This window comes from Acanthochromis polyacanthus, chromosome 6 (genome assembly GCF_021347895.1).
Source record: "Acanthochromis polyacanthus isolate Apoly-LR-REF ecotype Palm Island chromosome 6, KAUST_Apoly_ChrSc, whole genome shotgun sequence".
NCBI lineage: Eukaryota > Metazoa > Chordata > Actinopteri > Pomacentridae > Acanthochromis > Acanthochromis polyacanthus.
Window position 1 is genome coordinate 36,645,060 of NC_067118.1, and position 15,884 is coordinate 36,660,943.

Here is a 15,884-nt window from a genome sequence, read left to right on the forward strand (position 1 = left end):
TAACTGCACTTTAATATGGATGGATGACACTGAATTAGAGTCTGCTTTAATGAGACTGAGTTCAGATGTGTAGCTCTGTCATTAAATAGTAAATTATTTCTCAGAATTGACAGAGAAAAGTCTGAAATGTTTGCTAGGTTAGCGTCCCACACGTTCTTTGGCTCAGCTAAAGCTAACTCTCTGCAACGTCTGGATCTCTGGAGTTGCTTGTTGTTCAAATATTTTGTTAGAGGTGCTGAAGCTCAGAAAGTCTGAGATGTTTGTTCAAAATAAGCTCATTTTTAAGTCTTATCTGAACTGTCCTCTTTTGTTTGAACTTTCCCTGAACTTAGGAGTTAATGACAGAGCAGCACATCCAGACTCAGTCTCATTTATGTAGAGATTAAACTTCAGTGTCATTCATTGATGTTAAAGTGCAGTTTTTCACATGTTTGTTGCACATGCTCCTGACCAAACCAGTCCAGGTAGAAGATGATGTGAAGAGAAGCTCCAGAGGATGAATATCACAGATTTACGTTGGAAATAAATGTCCTTTAATTAGACATTGTCATGCAAAAGTTGGATTTCTCTTTCATGATGTTCTTTGTTGAGTGTTTTGTTGATGTTGGTTTCTAAATGTTTTCTGACCCTCTGCCCCAAAGATTAAAACCTTCTACGGCTCACAAGCTGCAACAATTCACGCATTATCAACTATCTTTTTGACTAAACTAAGATAAAAAGTGAAAAACTGTCTGATTCCTGCATCATTAATGTAAATCTTTTTGATTTTTATGACAGTAAACTGAATATATTTGGGTTTGACATTTTATAAACCAAAACAAGAAATGAATTACTGGAGAAAACAATCAACAGATTAATGGACAAAGAAAATGTGTTTTCCAACATATATGGCTGAATTACTCCAACATTACAAGAGAATTACAATTTAAATTAAATTGTATTTATATAACGCCAATTACAGGTCAAACTGTCTCAGGACGTTTTATTTTTATATCTTTTTGTCATGCTTAAAATATGATAAAGTAAGAAACTTAAACCTCTTAACTAATCCAATTTATTATTTGATTTTTAAGAGACTAATTGAGAATTAAAATAACTTTCTCCACTAAAACTAATAAGCATGAGGTCAAATAGAAGGAACAGTTTTAAATACTGCAGTCCTACGACGACAAAGTTTCTCAACAAAAACTAAATCTGCTGCTGGATTCCATTCCATTCCTTTCATAAATAATGATAATAATAATGTGTGATACTTAAGTTTTGTGGTGCTAAAAATGTCAAAGTAAAGATATCAAGTTAAACATCTGGATAGCAGTTGATAAAAGTTGACCTCCCTTCATTTCTCTGGAGCCAACTCCATGGATTTTAGGGATGCTGGTTAAAGACCTGCTCTTCTAGTCGTCTTCCTTTTAGTCGCTGTAAAAAGTCACTCCATCCTCACTGATTTCAACACCTCCTCATGACAACTTGTTCTGCCTTCGACCTGGTGGAAACTCCAGAAACTCGGGAAAACCCTTCGAGACTCGGATTTTCGAAAAACTTGTCGGGCGGGGGAAGGTGTGGTGGGTGGAGGGGGGCAGTGAGGGGAGGTGGGGGGTTAGAGGGGGGTAGGCCGCCACCCACCTCCCCGCCTACTCTCTGCCCTGACTCCACCCAGACTCTGCCTTGGCTCCACCCATGTGGTCACTTGGAAACTACGATGTCAAAGGGACGACGAGTTTATTTCTTTTTATCTGATCTGTAGCTCAGTGAGTTAAGAGTTGGCCTATGGAGCTGCAGGTCCTTGGTTCAAAACCAGACCCTTCTTAAATTTTCTGAAAAACTTAGTAAAGACAAAGAAAGAACAATGCCAGTGGTGGGACTCAATCCTACTACCTTCCACTTGGTAGTCTCTCCTCTTATCCTCCTGAGCTACTTGCTCAGATACTAATTCTTCTTTTTTTTTACGTATTTATCATCGATTTTTTTTGTCGTTTTCGAAGTTTTATTCAACTCGAGTCTCATCTCGACCGTTTTTCTCAGGAGGTTGGACTTCAGCCTTTGTGCTGGAGGGTTGAACCCTCAGTTCCAAGACTTTCCAAAGCCTCCAGACCTCCCGAGTCCTCAGGACCTGAGCTTTTACACAGTCTGAGGGCTGGAATTTTCTAAGTTCCACAGCAGTTCTCTGTTAGAATTAACTTTCAGACAGCCTGAGGGCTGAAATTTTCTAAGTCCCACAGCAGTTCTCTGTTAGAATTAACTTTCAGAAAGTCCAAGGACTGATATCTTCTAAGTTCCTGAGTAGTTCACTGTTAGTTTGAACTTTCAGACAGTCTGAGGGTTGAAGTTTTAAAAGTTTCTCAGAACTTCTGTGTTAGATTTAACTTTCTGGTTAACAGAAGCCTTAAAACTTGTGACAATGAGTCTTGATTTCACATTTAGACCATCAATCTGAGTTCTTCTCAGACCTTCACCTGTGGGCTTTTTAGAAATCCAGAACAAACTTTGATTCTCTTCACTGAACAGTAAAGTTTGTGGAGATCAGAAGGTAACATTAGTTTGATCGATGCCTTTAACTACTAGTAGACTTTATCTGGAAAGCAGTTTTCTGAAATGAGTTCTTAGTAAATCTGTCCACAATTAAACCAAGAACATAGAAAGAGAAAATGTTTGAAGAAACAACTTGATGTTTTCATTTCAGACTAGAAAATGCTTTAAAAGCTTGATCTGTTTTTGTTCTTTTGGATCGTTTTATTGTTTCTTCTGTTTAATTTGATCTTCTAAAGTCTAACTGCTGTCTTTTCAAATGTTTGGTCTTTAGTTTGATTCTTCTTAAATGTTTACTTTTGCTCTTTTCTCATCTTTTATTCTTTTCTAATGTCTGATTTTAAAATGTTTTGTCTTTTTTAACAGGGAAATGTTTTGTCTTTTTAATGTTTGTTTTTCAAATGTTTTATCAGTTTGTTTGAAAAATTTCCTTGTCTTTTCCAGTGTTTAATTTTTCAATTAAACCTTTAAGGTTTTTCTTTTAATAATGTTTTATCACCTAATGTTTAATTTCCTTTTTAAATGCTTCATTGTATTTTCTGTTTAATTCTTATTTAAAGTTTTATTGTCTTTAAGATTTCATTTTCTAATTAAAAATTTATTTTTTTAATTACATTTTGTCTTTTTAAAGGTTTAATATTCTAATTAAATGTTTTGTATTTTTTGTATGTTGAATATTCTTGTTTAATTGTATTTTTTAAACATTTAATTTTCTAAAATATTTCATCTTTAATGTTTAATATTTTTGTTTAATTTCAGAATTACATGTTTTGTATCTTCTGTTTAATTATTTTGTCTGTTTAATATAATTGTATTTAATGTTTAATTTTCTTTTCAAACATTTTTATTGTATTAAATGCTTTTTTTAATGTAGTTTATTTCTTGAATTTTTTTCTGTCAAGATTTTAACCCCAACTTTAAAAATAAAACAAACCCTTAAATCACAATAAAAAAAATACTTCCTTTGTCACAATCATGAGTTAGTCAATCATTTAGTTTATCAATTCAACTTTATTTAGCACCTTTCACACAGATGACAAAACTACACAAGCAAAGAGAAAAAAAGACTAATTAAAACTGATTGAAACTGAAAAACATTTTCAAAAATTTTTTTTTAACATAGTAATAAAATATGTTCTGTCCAGGGGATGAGGGAGTTTATTGAAGTCTTCTTGGGCTCACACGGTAAATAATTAATATAAACTTGATATTCAGTCTAAGGAAACCGGAAACTGCAGAGCGACAGAAAAACCAACAATATCTCCTGTTTTCTCCTTTAAAGAGTCGACTCTTCTGGTGCTTTCAGACCAAAGAACTACAGACTCTTCACAACCTGCTCAAACTCTTGGTACTGGACCTCACCACACGGGTCAATGAGGTTTCCGTCTCCTCATTTCTACTCTGAAGCGCACCTTCTCCTGCTCAAACTGCTGACAAATGTTTCTGCTGCTCTAAAGTCTGGTCTGAAAGTCTAAAGTCTCCAGAACTTCCTAAAACTCTCAAAGTCTCTTCTGCTGCAGGTTGCTTTGTAGAACTGTTCCAGAAAACCTCACTAAACCACATGGAGGGGCCTCAATATAGCCGTCCAAATGAAACCGTACAAAACCAAACCAGCACAACCCAAACACTAACGTCTCCTGCAGCCTACCAGAGAAGCTCTTTAAACAGAGAATCAGGACAGGAACTCTTACCTTCTGGACAACCAATGTTGGTTCACAAACAAGAATACAGAATGTGTCTGACCAAAAACCTCTAAAGATTCACTACAGCCAAGATAAAGACACAACTCAGCTGCACCAAATCCACTAATCACTGCACACATTAGAACCAATGTGCTAACTGTGGCTAAAGAACCACATTTACCAAGACAACTATCCAGTACAAAGCCCTAAAACACACCAAGAAACACATTAAAGATGATTTTACTGCTGGAAGCTGCAAACCAACACCTAAAGAACAAACTAAAAAAACAGAGCCAAAACTAGGTTCAGTGGTGAAGACAAGCAGAGGAAATGTTTGACTGAAGACATAAAGCAGGAAGACAGTGAGCTGCTCAGGTGTTCCTGATGACACCAAGCAGCCGCCTGGACAGCCAATAGGAACACAGCTTATTGGAAGTCCAGAGGGTTGGCTTAGTGAAGGAAATTTAGTTTAAAGTTGAAGCAGAAAGTTAACAGAGAAAGTTGAAAATCACCTTCTGATACCTGAAATCTCTGAGTTTTCACACAAAGAATGACTGAACATGTCAAACTGGTTCCATAGTAGAACCTTCACTGTATAAACATCATAGTATGGTGTGTTGCTCAAAAAACATTACAACCGGCTGTCTAGGGTCACCGGGGAGCAACACGAAAACAGGACAACCGCTGGTTTCCAGGGGGTTAGGAGGCTATTTATTTGAAAGAGTAAATTCACAACAACACAATGTGAGCAGAAAAATCACAAAGTCTGTCTTTAGTTCAGCTGAAAATATTAGTTTTTATCTTTTTTATTGACCAAACTTTTCAGGAAGTAGATGAAGAATAATTAAAGCTCTCATGTAGAAATCCAACTTCTTTTGGATCCTTGTGGAGAGTTTAATCTTTGAATTTGTAAAGCTGTTGAGTTTTTAGAGTCACATGGATTGTTTTGACATTTAATGACTGAGTCCTGAAATAAAATTACAGTTGTGGATTTCTGTCATTTAGTCTGGAGTAAACAAATAACAGTAGCAGAAATCTCATACGTCATTATGACGAGTCTGGATTGAGGTTTCTTACTTGATAATGATCAAAACATGAAATTTAGGTTGGTTTAAAGGAATATTCCTCCTTAAATCTTTGAATGTTGACCTAAAAGGTTGGTTTCAGGAAGGATTTCACCTACAAGGTCCTCACGCATCCACCTTAAAGGAACATTCCACCATTCCAACATTCAGTGCAGAAACCAACAGGTGGCATCACGGATGCTACGTCCATCTTTATATATGTCTGAATTCTTGCTTGTGTTGTACGTCGCTTTGGACAAAAGCGTCTGCTAAATGAAATTGTAGAATTATATACAGTCTATGGTTCTATTACTGCTGCTATCTCTAAAATCGTTAGAACTCCACTGTGACCCAACGGGAGTCTGAGTTTCCAAACAAAACCAGTGATGTGACAGAATGAAAAATATCAGTATATTAAACTAATATGGCTTGAAGGATCAACAGGCAAAAGAAGTACATAAAGACATTAAAAAATATATATAGTAGACGAAATAAGATTGACAGAAAATGAATCAACGTTCATTTGGATTCAGTGATTCAAGAGTTTTAAAAATACAGGGGGAAAAAATCCTGGTTTCTGTCTTAAAAGTGCTTTTCTTTTCTTGATTTCTCTGAAAATTGGATAGATTTGGATTTTATATTTATAAAATTATCTCTCAGAAACTACAATGGGGACTTTCTTCTACGTTTTTATAGAATTATTAAAAAGTATGAATGGCAGGTTAACTTAAACTGAAAAAAGCCATTGGTTGCAGCCATATTTGGCAAATAACCTGGGAAAAAAAAACACATTTTGCACAAAAAACTAATAGAAATCTGATGTTTTAAAGCACAAATGTTGCACAAGGTTATAAATTCTAAAACAGAGGGACATTTGAGCCATTAACAAAGGCAGATGGGGGTTGTCAGTCCTCAACAGTAAAACAGGGTCATGTTACAGGTTAAGGAGGCAAAGGGAGTCCAGAAGAGCGATCAAGGACTCAGCAGAGCACTCAGGTCATGCAAAAACGCCCACGACCGAGGGGGATGCTGGGGAGCCGATGGTCATTTCAGACTTCAGAGTCCACAGGGCAACTCCATCTGCCCTCCGCTGGACAGCCTCCTAATTCGAGCTGATTTACAGTTAGCCTTGAGTTGAGTTTACGACCTGCAAACTTCAGCCAGAAGATAAAAAGTAGAAAGAGTGACAGGATGTTTCCTCCAAGACCTTTGTCACAGCTTCACACTTTTATCACACCACCACACAGCTAAGTAAATTATTCTTATTTGCAGAGCTCAGCCTGTTTGTTCTTGTAGAGGGCAACCTGTTGCTTCATAAGTTGCTACAGAAAGACATTCTTTCTGGCACAACTGCTCATCACAGTTGTTGCTAATATGTTTGTTCTGAATCTGGCTTGTATATTTGCAGTAGGGATCGAGTGATTAGGGTTTGTCAAGGCCGATATCGATGCCAATTACTGGTAATCGACAAAGCCTGATGACCGATATTTGCTGCGGATGTAATGTTTTAACAGCATGTGATAGCAGAGAGCCTGTCAATCATAACTAGGCTTCCTCATTAATAAGGGTGACGTGAATATGTACGATAGTTATTGAAGTGATTTAATTAGGATGCTATCCTCTGTTTATGTGTGATTAATTGAGATTGATAAGTTTGTCTTGTGCGGCCACATCTGTTGTTCTTCTCTTTTTTTTTTATTATCTTTCGCTCTTCTGTCACGTTTATTGCCCACTAAGGTCCAAATACTAAAGCACTATTAATTGTTGCTTTCCAGACTATGTTTTTGTTTATGTTTTTGTTGTCTATTATTTTATAGATGGCTTTCCAGACTGAGCTGCTTGCCGTTAGCGTAGCATTAGCCACTGTGAAAGCTAACTTCCTGGTTTGTGTCAACGGCTTGTGTTTCTTGTTTTTGCAGTCTCTGCTTGAGAGACATTTCTGGGACAACAAAGTCACAACAGACAGAGAGAAGCTGCTGCATCAGACCACGTTAAACTCATCGATAATCAGGCGGACAAGTGCCAAATAGCAGCCATGATAATAATCCAGGCCGATAATCAGACTATCTCTAGTTTGCAGTGTTTAGTAACCGTAACCCAATACATAGCTCATTAAGAAAAAAAGGTATCATGCCTTATCCAATGTAAATTAAATGTTCAGGCCTAAACAACCTGCACGTGGCCTATGAAGCAAATTCATTCAGTGTAATTCTCTCCTTTGTGCTCCGTCGGTGGGTTGGAAATGCAGAGTCTGTGTTTTTTTATCTGCTTTGATTGGTTTATACAGACCAGACTTCTCGCAGGGAAAGGAGTGGGTGGCTAAAAAGCTCACCGTGCTGCTCAGAGCCTGTGGCAGCTCAGACTTGGAGACCCACACAGCCTCAACACATAACAGTCTGCACATCAGGGTGGGGTCCAGGAAGAAGGGACCTGTGGCTGCACTCAACTGTAAACTGACCCGCTAACATAATCAAAGGTCAAAACTGAAGAAAACAATGCACTGCGCTTAGTAAACACATCCCGACAAGACAAGAAAACACAGTTTAGCTCATGTGTGCCACATTTCTTCCATTATGGTAACTTAATGTGATTCATCTAAAGACATCAAAGTGGAATCAGTCCCGTCTTCTCATCAAACTCAAGAAATGAAAAAGCATGTTCCCCAAAGTGTCAAACTATTTTCTCTGCCTTTTGAAGCTATAAATAATGGAAAACTGTAACAATGTGACATTTAACCTTCTGAACTCCAAGCAGTGTCTGGGTTTTTTCTGCTCCTGTCACATTTTTACTCTCTGTGGGCTCGTTTTTCATGGTAATATGAAGTCCTGCACCTCTGTGGAAACAGCACAACAATGACTAGAAGTAGACAAAACTGAAAAAAAAAGCCTTTTGTTCAGTCTAACAAAGTTGCATAACGTAAAAGCCACAAAAAAAGACAAAAATACAACAGCTAAAATGCCCCCTCACTTCTCTGACAATAATCCTGCGACTCTTTCAGACGATATAAGCCCAGAACAATCAGCAGATATCTGACAAATCTGACTAGAAAACAGAATACGTACTGTTAATACTACACTTGATCATCTCAGGGTTAATTATTGTCTGCTGCTTCTCTTTTCCTAATGTAAACTAATATAGCGTATATTGTTTCAAAGCAGCGATGCCGTATATGAAAAAGAAACACATTCTAATGATCCTGTAACAAAGAAAAATAATGAAACAGCCAGTGAGGGTAAGACAAGACCTGTTGATCTTCACCGAAGTTTGCTGTCTGAAGAGGTTTAAAGATCTGGACTACTGATCCGTGTTTAGAAGTGGATCCAACAAGGAGGCAAAGAAAACACAATGAATATGGGACCTGGCACGACTGTGTTTTCTTTAGGCGTATTAACTGAGTGTAGTTTAGAAGGGAAAGTGATGCACCAGTTTTTACTATACCAGAAATGGCTGGATATAGTTCAAGATAAATGTCTCCTTTAGGGGGGGAAAAAGGGAAGAAGGGAAATAAATAACTGCCTAGACCCTAACAAAGTCTGGGAAAGGTTAAATACAGAACAAACCTCTGGCTGCTGGACATACTGTACATGTCACAAACACTTATAGAAGGCTGTAGGTGGGGCTGAACAAACCAGATGACCTGCTTTAGATGATGTAACGTGGTAAATATCAGCGTGAATCAGACTCAGGCTATGACGGTCTAACATATCATACTAGCTTTCTATTAATGAATGTCGCTGTCAGTGCTATTGTTTGGATTCGTCCTCTTCCTTGGTACTGAAACACAATGAGAGGAGACAGGATGAGAGGCTCAGCTGTTGTCGTCACAGGGCTGCAGGGACTTCCTTAACTCTTCAGGAAATCAAAAACTGCCCCGAGTAAGTTTAGGTTTGCTGGAGCTGTAACATGAGCGTGTGTTTTCGCACATCCACTCCAACAATGTGTTTATGTATGAATGAACTGAAGCTGCTTTTTCCAGCTCCAAGTAAAGCCTCATTTAACTGGAAGCAACAGAGCAGAGTGTGAGAAAACACTGCCCCCCTTTCTTCGAGCAGACATCCGATCACCCCGTCGCTCTTTTGCGAGGTAACCCAAACCTGGTGAGCTCAACAAAGCATGAGCGCTGCACAAAGATGCTGGAGGACTAGAAAGGCAAATAGCAGATGCTACCAAACACAGACAGCGAGTGCAGAGGTGAAGATGTTTTTCTTGTAGGTGGAGAGATAAAGTTTTCTTGGGGCTGGTACTCCTCCCTGTTCACTCCTTTTGATGCTGGTCCTTGTTTGCAAAGCAAATATGAACAGGCTCAGTTAGGGGTTTGTTTATTAGGACATTAGCATAACAGGTAAGGTCATGCGCCTTATGTATGTGCTAATGAAGCGTCAATAGGCAAAACAAAATGGCCCCATGTGAAAGCTAAAGCTTGTGTAGTGAGTGAAAACACTAACAAGTTGATGCAAACAGAATTATCTTCAATTACTTTCAATCATCCAGCCCTAGCACAATGAAGAAGGAAAATTCTGTTTATTCCACAGAAACCAAACTGCTCTTAACTGGGTACAGATTAGTTACCCAAAACAATAGAAATTCTGTTTTGTTACATCCAAACATCTGACCAGTCTGACCAGTTTAAAGTAAAAAAGAAAAAAGATATCGAATTTAGAGTGGCACAAAAAGAGCAGCTGATCCTTATTTCTGAGAAACAAGAACCAGAAGGAGTTTTCATTTTTCCTTTAACCCTTCAATCTCCAAGCAGTTTCTGAGCATTTGTTGCCCCGTAACGTTTCTCTCACTGTGGGTTTGCTCACTACAGTTTTTTGGAAAAAGATGTCGTAAAACACTTGTACAACATATTCCAAGCACCAACAATAGAATAAATAGTGATATGTACTTATTAGAAATGTATTATTGCTTACATTTTTGATTAGTTTCCGTACTTGTCTCCTCTCTAAACGCAGCCTGCAGTTCAGCTCAAAACTGCTTGCCTTCGCTGAGCCTCTCATGACTTATCATTTGGTTTTTTACACTATCTGGTTAGTCCAAATGACTCATTTTTGGCAAAATTATTAAATGAGATATGTAAAATAAACTGAGTTTGATGAAATATCATAACTGTAAGCATAGATTTGGCTATTTTGTGATAGAACAACAAGTTCAGGGATCGTCAGAAAGTTAAATAGCTGATTATTCTGTCTTATTTTACAGCTTGTGGCTGTGATGAATGCTGTAATTTTGGTGGCTATTCAAAGAAAATATTAATTTCAAACTTGTTAGCCGATTTAGAGGTTCTGAGGGTTAATGAATGAATGACAGTTAACCAGCTGTCAGGTTTGTTTTATTTATTTTTTAATGATTACGGTACTAAATCAGCAAACTGCCTCAGTGTTATCACAAATAAAAACCAGCAAATGGTCTAAACTCAAAGCAGTTCTAAAAGCTGAAACTTTCCCTCAGCAGTGTCATATCTCACATCATGACGTGCTAAACTTGTATCAGAAGTTAAGACCAACAGTTTACAGCTGTGATGTGAGGTTTTCCGATAATGTCTCTGGCCTGATGCTAGTCTTCCCTTCTCCAGCCTGAACGGCCTCTAAAACTTCCTCTCTTCTCCCGTGAACTTACATCTTCCAGTCTGTGACCTCCGAGTCACATTGTTGAGAGAAATAACTTTCCCTCCAATCTCTTCTTTACAACACACAACAAAAAGGACATTCCACAAACAACAGGGTGTTGGTGAAATGCCATTTCCGGCTCATAAATCAGGAGATACCTCTCTGAGCCCATTTGTGCATTCGTTTATTTAACTGGTGATGTAGCGGTGATGGAGAGCGGTGATAGCTGGTCTGAAGCTAGATACCGTTATCATGACAGGCCTCTTTGAAGCTTCACTACAGCCTCTGATAAAGAAGAAAATGTCCTGAGCTCAAGGTCCTTCTGGAGCGAACTTGAAATGCTTGTTTACTTGTACTTATCTGGGAAGTTTTCGTGCTCCGAAGCAACAGTGATGTGAAACTGTTGCATCTGGAAACTCTCCTGTATAATCTATTAAAACACACTATGCCAAGGAAACACAAACAAAGACAAAGGTGACGTTGGGAGTAAGTTACAAATAAATACTACACTTGGTCATGAATCAGAGGTATTTGTTCTGTGTGGTGAATATCCTGTTTGTTCTCCTCCGGCGCATCCGTGTAGGGTTCAAGGAAACCCCAGCCAAAAGGCACTACACACGGGGAATGCAGGGAATGCAGGTACAAGAATGCCTCAATAACTCATGCAGCCAGGGCTTTAAACACACCGTCCAGTTAAATCTGAGCCTAACCAATGCAGGAAATGTTCAATATTGAATCAGATGAACTTTTGAGGGATTCAGTTGTTTAGAAAGAGTCTGCGTTGGCGGGAGAAACTGTGATAGTAAAAAAAGTAGAACCAAAACCAAAAAAAAGTCAGAGAATTTGCAAATGAAGTCATAAGTCTTCAAAAAAAATCCCCTGTTGTTTCTCTGTAAGATCACTTAAGGAGTCAGTTAAAACAGAAGCAGAAGTCTTGAGAAATGAGGAAATAACCAAAGATTGGTGTACGTCATTTAGGATGAGTATGGGAGATCATTACATCACATTACTATCATACACTGACTGCAGCACTTTAGACGGGCTTACGGTAGTTCTTCGTTCTTCCACGTAAAAAGAGTGGAGCTGCCCAAAAGGCACCAGGGGATGAGGCCCCCTTTCTAAAACAACACTGACTGACAGAGTCCCCATTGTATTGAAGAGGAAACCACTTCTCCAACCTACAGCCTTAGTACAGCTGCATTAGGACTGCATGCAAACCCCCCACCGACACACAAATGCACACACACACATGCCAAAAAACACTTATGCATAGAAATGACAAACACTTGACACTTCAAGGAGTCAAGACACATAAATATTTCAATAATGCAAACATGCAACTTCTGTCTGTGTGTCAACAAATGCTAGTAATGCTTTTGTGACCTGAATAGTTTGAAATTTTGAGCAATATACTTATTTGAAAAGCATAAAGTAACTGTGAAGCTACTATTTGACATGAAGACTGGTTAGTTGCCCAACTTCAGTTTGTCATTTATTAATACTTTTAATTTCACAGACTAAAGGGAGAAGATGTAACGTGTCAACTGGTGAACTTCAATGGTCGTTAAAGTTGTTGTTTTTTCTCTTCGTACAGAGCCAAGCTTGCCTTTTCCCTTGTTTTCCAGTATTTGTGCTAAACTAACTGTCAGGTGGTTGTAACTTCATATTTAATCTACAGTCATGATTGTTCTAATCCAGCTCCAGGAAAGAAAACAATAAATATATTCCCCAAAATGCCAACTGTTTCTAAAAAAAAACATCTACGTCTCGGGCAAAATTTCATAAACAATCTGCACGGACATGTTATATGTGGTCTTTAACGTGCTTGGAAAGATGTAGTGAAGCACTGAAACTCCCCATAAAGACCAGCCCAGACTGGGCAATTGTAGCCTGAGGGCGGCGAGAGCCAGGTGGGCAGCCTCGTGCTGACCTCCCTCCACCCGACTGCTGCTCTCAAACCAAGTTAATTGTGTGCACTCGACTCCCATAATCCCCCTCTTCCTGGGACGCGTTGGTGGGTGGCTGAATCAGAGACAACAAACACATTTTCCTCTCATCTGAAAAGCGGAGCGATGGAGAAAAGGGAGTGGCAGACGTGAAACAGCAAGCGCCATTATACAAATAAAAATGATTTACATCTAATAAATGCAATCGCACAGCTTGAATCCATTAGTTCCATTTGGTTGACATCTATCAGACAGCAAAGCTTTCTTTAGACTGCAGCCATCGAGAAACAGTGATGTCAGATGAGGCGCATTGTCAGCACATCTGATTTCACTGACACACCGCTAACCTCTCCATCTGTAGTTTTCCCAACATTTGCTGCGGCTTATTCGTGAGACCTCTTTCTTAAACAACCAAAAGTCAAAAAAAGAGCTGCCACGGCACATTCATGAGTGATGCAACTTGATGTCAGAGCATAAAAGATGCGGGAAGTCGAGCAGAGTCAGACAAATCGGTTAGGATGGTTTCCAGCACAATCAAGCTGCGAAAATAATCCTCTGCTGCTCCTGTAACAGCTCTTAAATTTGTGTGCGCTGTTTAAAAATGTTGGTAAAGTCATTACAACCGAGAACAGTGGCAGACCGCCAGTTCAATGGGAATTTTCCTTCTTTTGAGTTCTCCTGTGGCCTCAGCCTCGACCAGGCCGCAGGAATCCAGCAGCGGATTGGTGCTTGATCCTGGAACTTTGAGGATCTCGGGCTTTGAAACGCCACTCACTCATCTCACTTCGTTTTTATAAGGACACAGTCATATGGAGAAAGTTATTATGTGGAGCAGACCCACAGTGAGAGTGAATTTGGGGAATGGGAAGGTAGGAAACACTGACTGGGCGCGTGAATGAGGGGTTCTGCTTCCATCTGGAGTCGCACAAACCCAAGGATAAGTAAAAGTTACTGATCAAGGACAACAAGCACAAAAAGAGCCAAAGCTATTAAAAGAGTACCAAGATATAATTCTATAGATGTGGCTTTGAAGTTGTGCGTTTACTTTTGTCGATCTGTGAGGTCTAGGTAGGTCCATATTGCTGTTGTGCACCAGTAGCAGCCTGCATGAACACAGTTCTTACAGTAAAGTCAACCAACCACAACGACCACTGGCTACAATGCAATTTCCCCTGTAAAGCGAAGGAGGAAAATGCCAGGCAGCTGTTTCCAGCCACAGAAGACAGAGCTGAAGCTGTTTTCTGAGGATGCCGGACAAAAGAAGACGGGAGGGAGTGAGACGATGTCTTTAGCACATGCTCCCAGTTAGACCTGGCCCAGGCATTTTATTAGCAGACCACATGAAGTAGTTGAAGCTAACTCAGGGGTCTCGCCCCTCCTCCACTACCTTCCACCAGCTACAGTAGAGCGACCCTGTTAAAGTCATTAGCCCAGGGATATTACTACACTGGCGAAGCCTGCTGCTGAGCCTATGACATCATTATGGGCTGCTGTCATTCCAGTGGGACGTCTGTGTGCTGTCTGAGGGGGCAGTCCCACCATACAGATGCAGACACATCCATTTGCTCAAGTATGCCATCATGCAGCAGGAAACACAGTGGTCCAGAGGAGGGGAAATTACCCATTTCAAAATATCCATTTATGGCGAGTAGAAGCTGTAACGAAGCCAGTTATGTCTCTGCAAACAAATACTAGAGAAAGAAATCTGTTCAGTTGTGAAAAAAAGTGACTGTTACACAGTGAGCACCCAGATCTATAGCTACTGCCAGACAGCAAAGCCTTGTCTCCCTGAAGAGCTCCAGCCACAAAATCAAGAGCTTTTGATGTACCTTTATCTCGCACCAAGAGGCCAACGGGGCAGAGAGAGGACCATTGTCTGATAAGGACACCAAAATATACAAGCATGTTGTCCTTTTCCCACAAAGTAAAGGAAATCTGGAGCTATTATGGGGCAGAGCGGGGTGGGGCAAGTGCAAACTTTTCCCACTCAAAAACACAACTGAGATGTTGAGTCTACTGCTTCATGCATAGAAATCATCTGCTCTGCACGGCTGGACATAATAACAGGGATTGGCTTTGTGTTGCAGGCAAGTCAAACAACTAGTGACTGCTCCTCTCTAAGCAGGACGTACGTCAATTTTTTTAAAAAAAAAAGGAAATTTCCAGCCATCTGTTATGGGAAATGTGACGGCTACAGATCTTTTTAGGATGATTTAGCCGTCAGTCACACGGAAAAACACTCCACCAAACAGTCTTTTTATAACCACTCACTTGCAAAAGCTATCTGCGTAAAAGAGACATGACTCGAGCTGTCATTCTCACGCTTACAGTGTAGTACGCTGCATTATTGTCATAATAGCTGAGATTTAGCACAGCAGTCAACAAGCGGAGGCTGAATTGCTTCGTGCTGTGCCAGTCTCTTCATACGAGGGCTTCAGTCTGCGGCCGCTGATAGCTCTGGCAAGCAAATAATGGCTTCATTCCAGAAACATGGAGGGTCCACCAAGTGTTCATGAATGAGAATATCTGAGTAACGCTGTGAAGCTCTTTGGCGCTTGATGCTGTAATTAAGGTCTTAAACAGCTGAAAGTCGAGGCTGGGTGTGGTTATGCTGAAATGTGGAGTGAGGAGCACAAAATGAGCACCCGGGAGAACTCGTGATGATACTGTTTGAAATGAATAAATAAATAGACAGGTAGACTGTTTCTGTACATTCAAGATCTTTTGTAATTTTATGCTTTATGCTCCACTGGCTTTGCGTAGTGGGACCGTAGCAGAGCAACCATCTGAAGCAATGCATGAAGCGAGTTTTCTGTTTCTGTGTGGCGGCACGTGGAGCTGAGCAGAGATGGAAAAAGTACTCGAATATGTAATTTAAAATAGTTCTGTGAAAAAACACAGCGTGACCAAAATATTGCTCAGCTGAATGTAAAATAAGAAACAGTAACCGTGTTCCTTTTGACTAGATCAGTAGGAAACTTCAGTTTATAGGAACATTTTCCCTAATACTGCCCTAAGATGTAAATCTGTTCAAACTGTTCTCTTTAAAATAAATCT

The 15,884-nt window shown here is 39.5% G+C and overlaps 1 protein-coding gene across 4 annotated transcripts in view; it reads right to left on the reverse strand.

The window, feature by feature from the left end:
• fmnl3 (formin-like 3) overlaps nucleotides 1–15,884 on the reverse strand; it is a 43,469-nt gene that overhangs the window by 24,052 nt on the left and 3,533 nt on the right. The gene's annotated exons all lie outside the window — the stretch shown is intronic.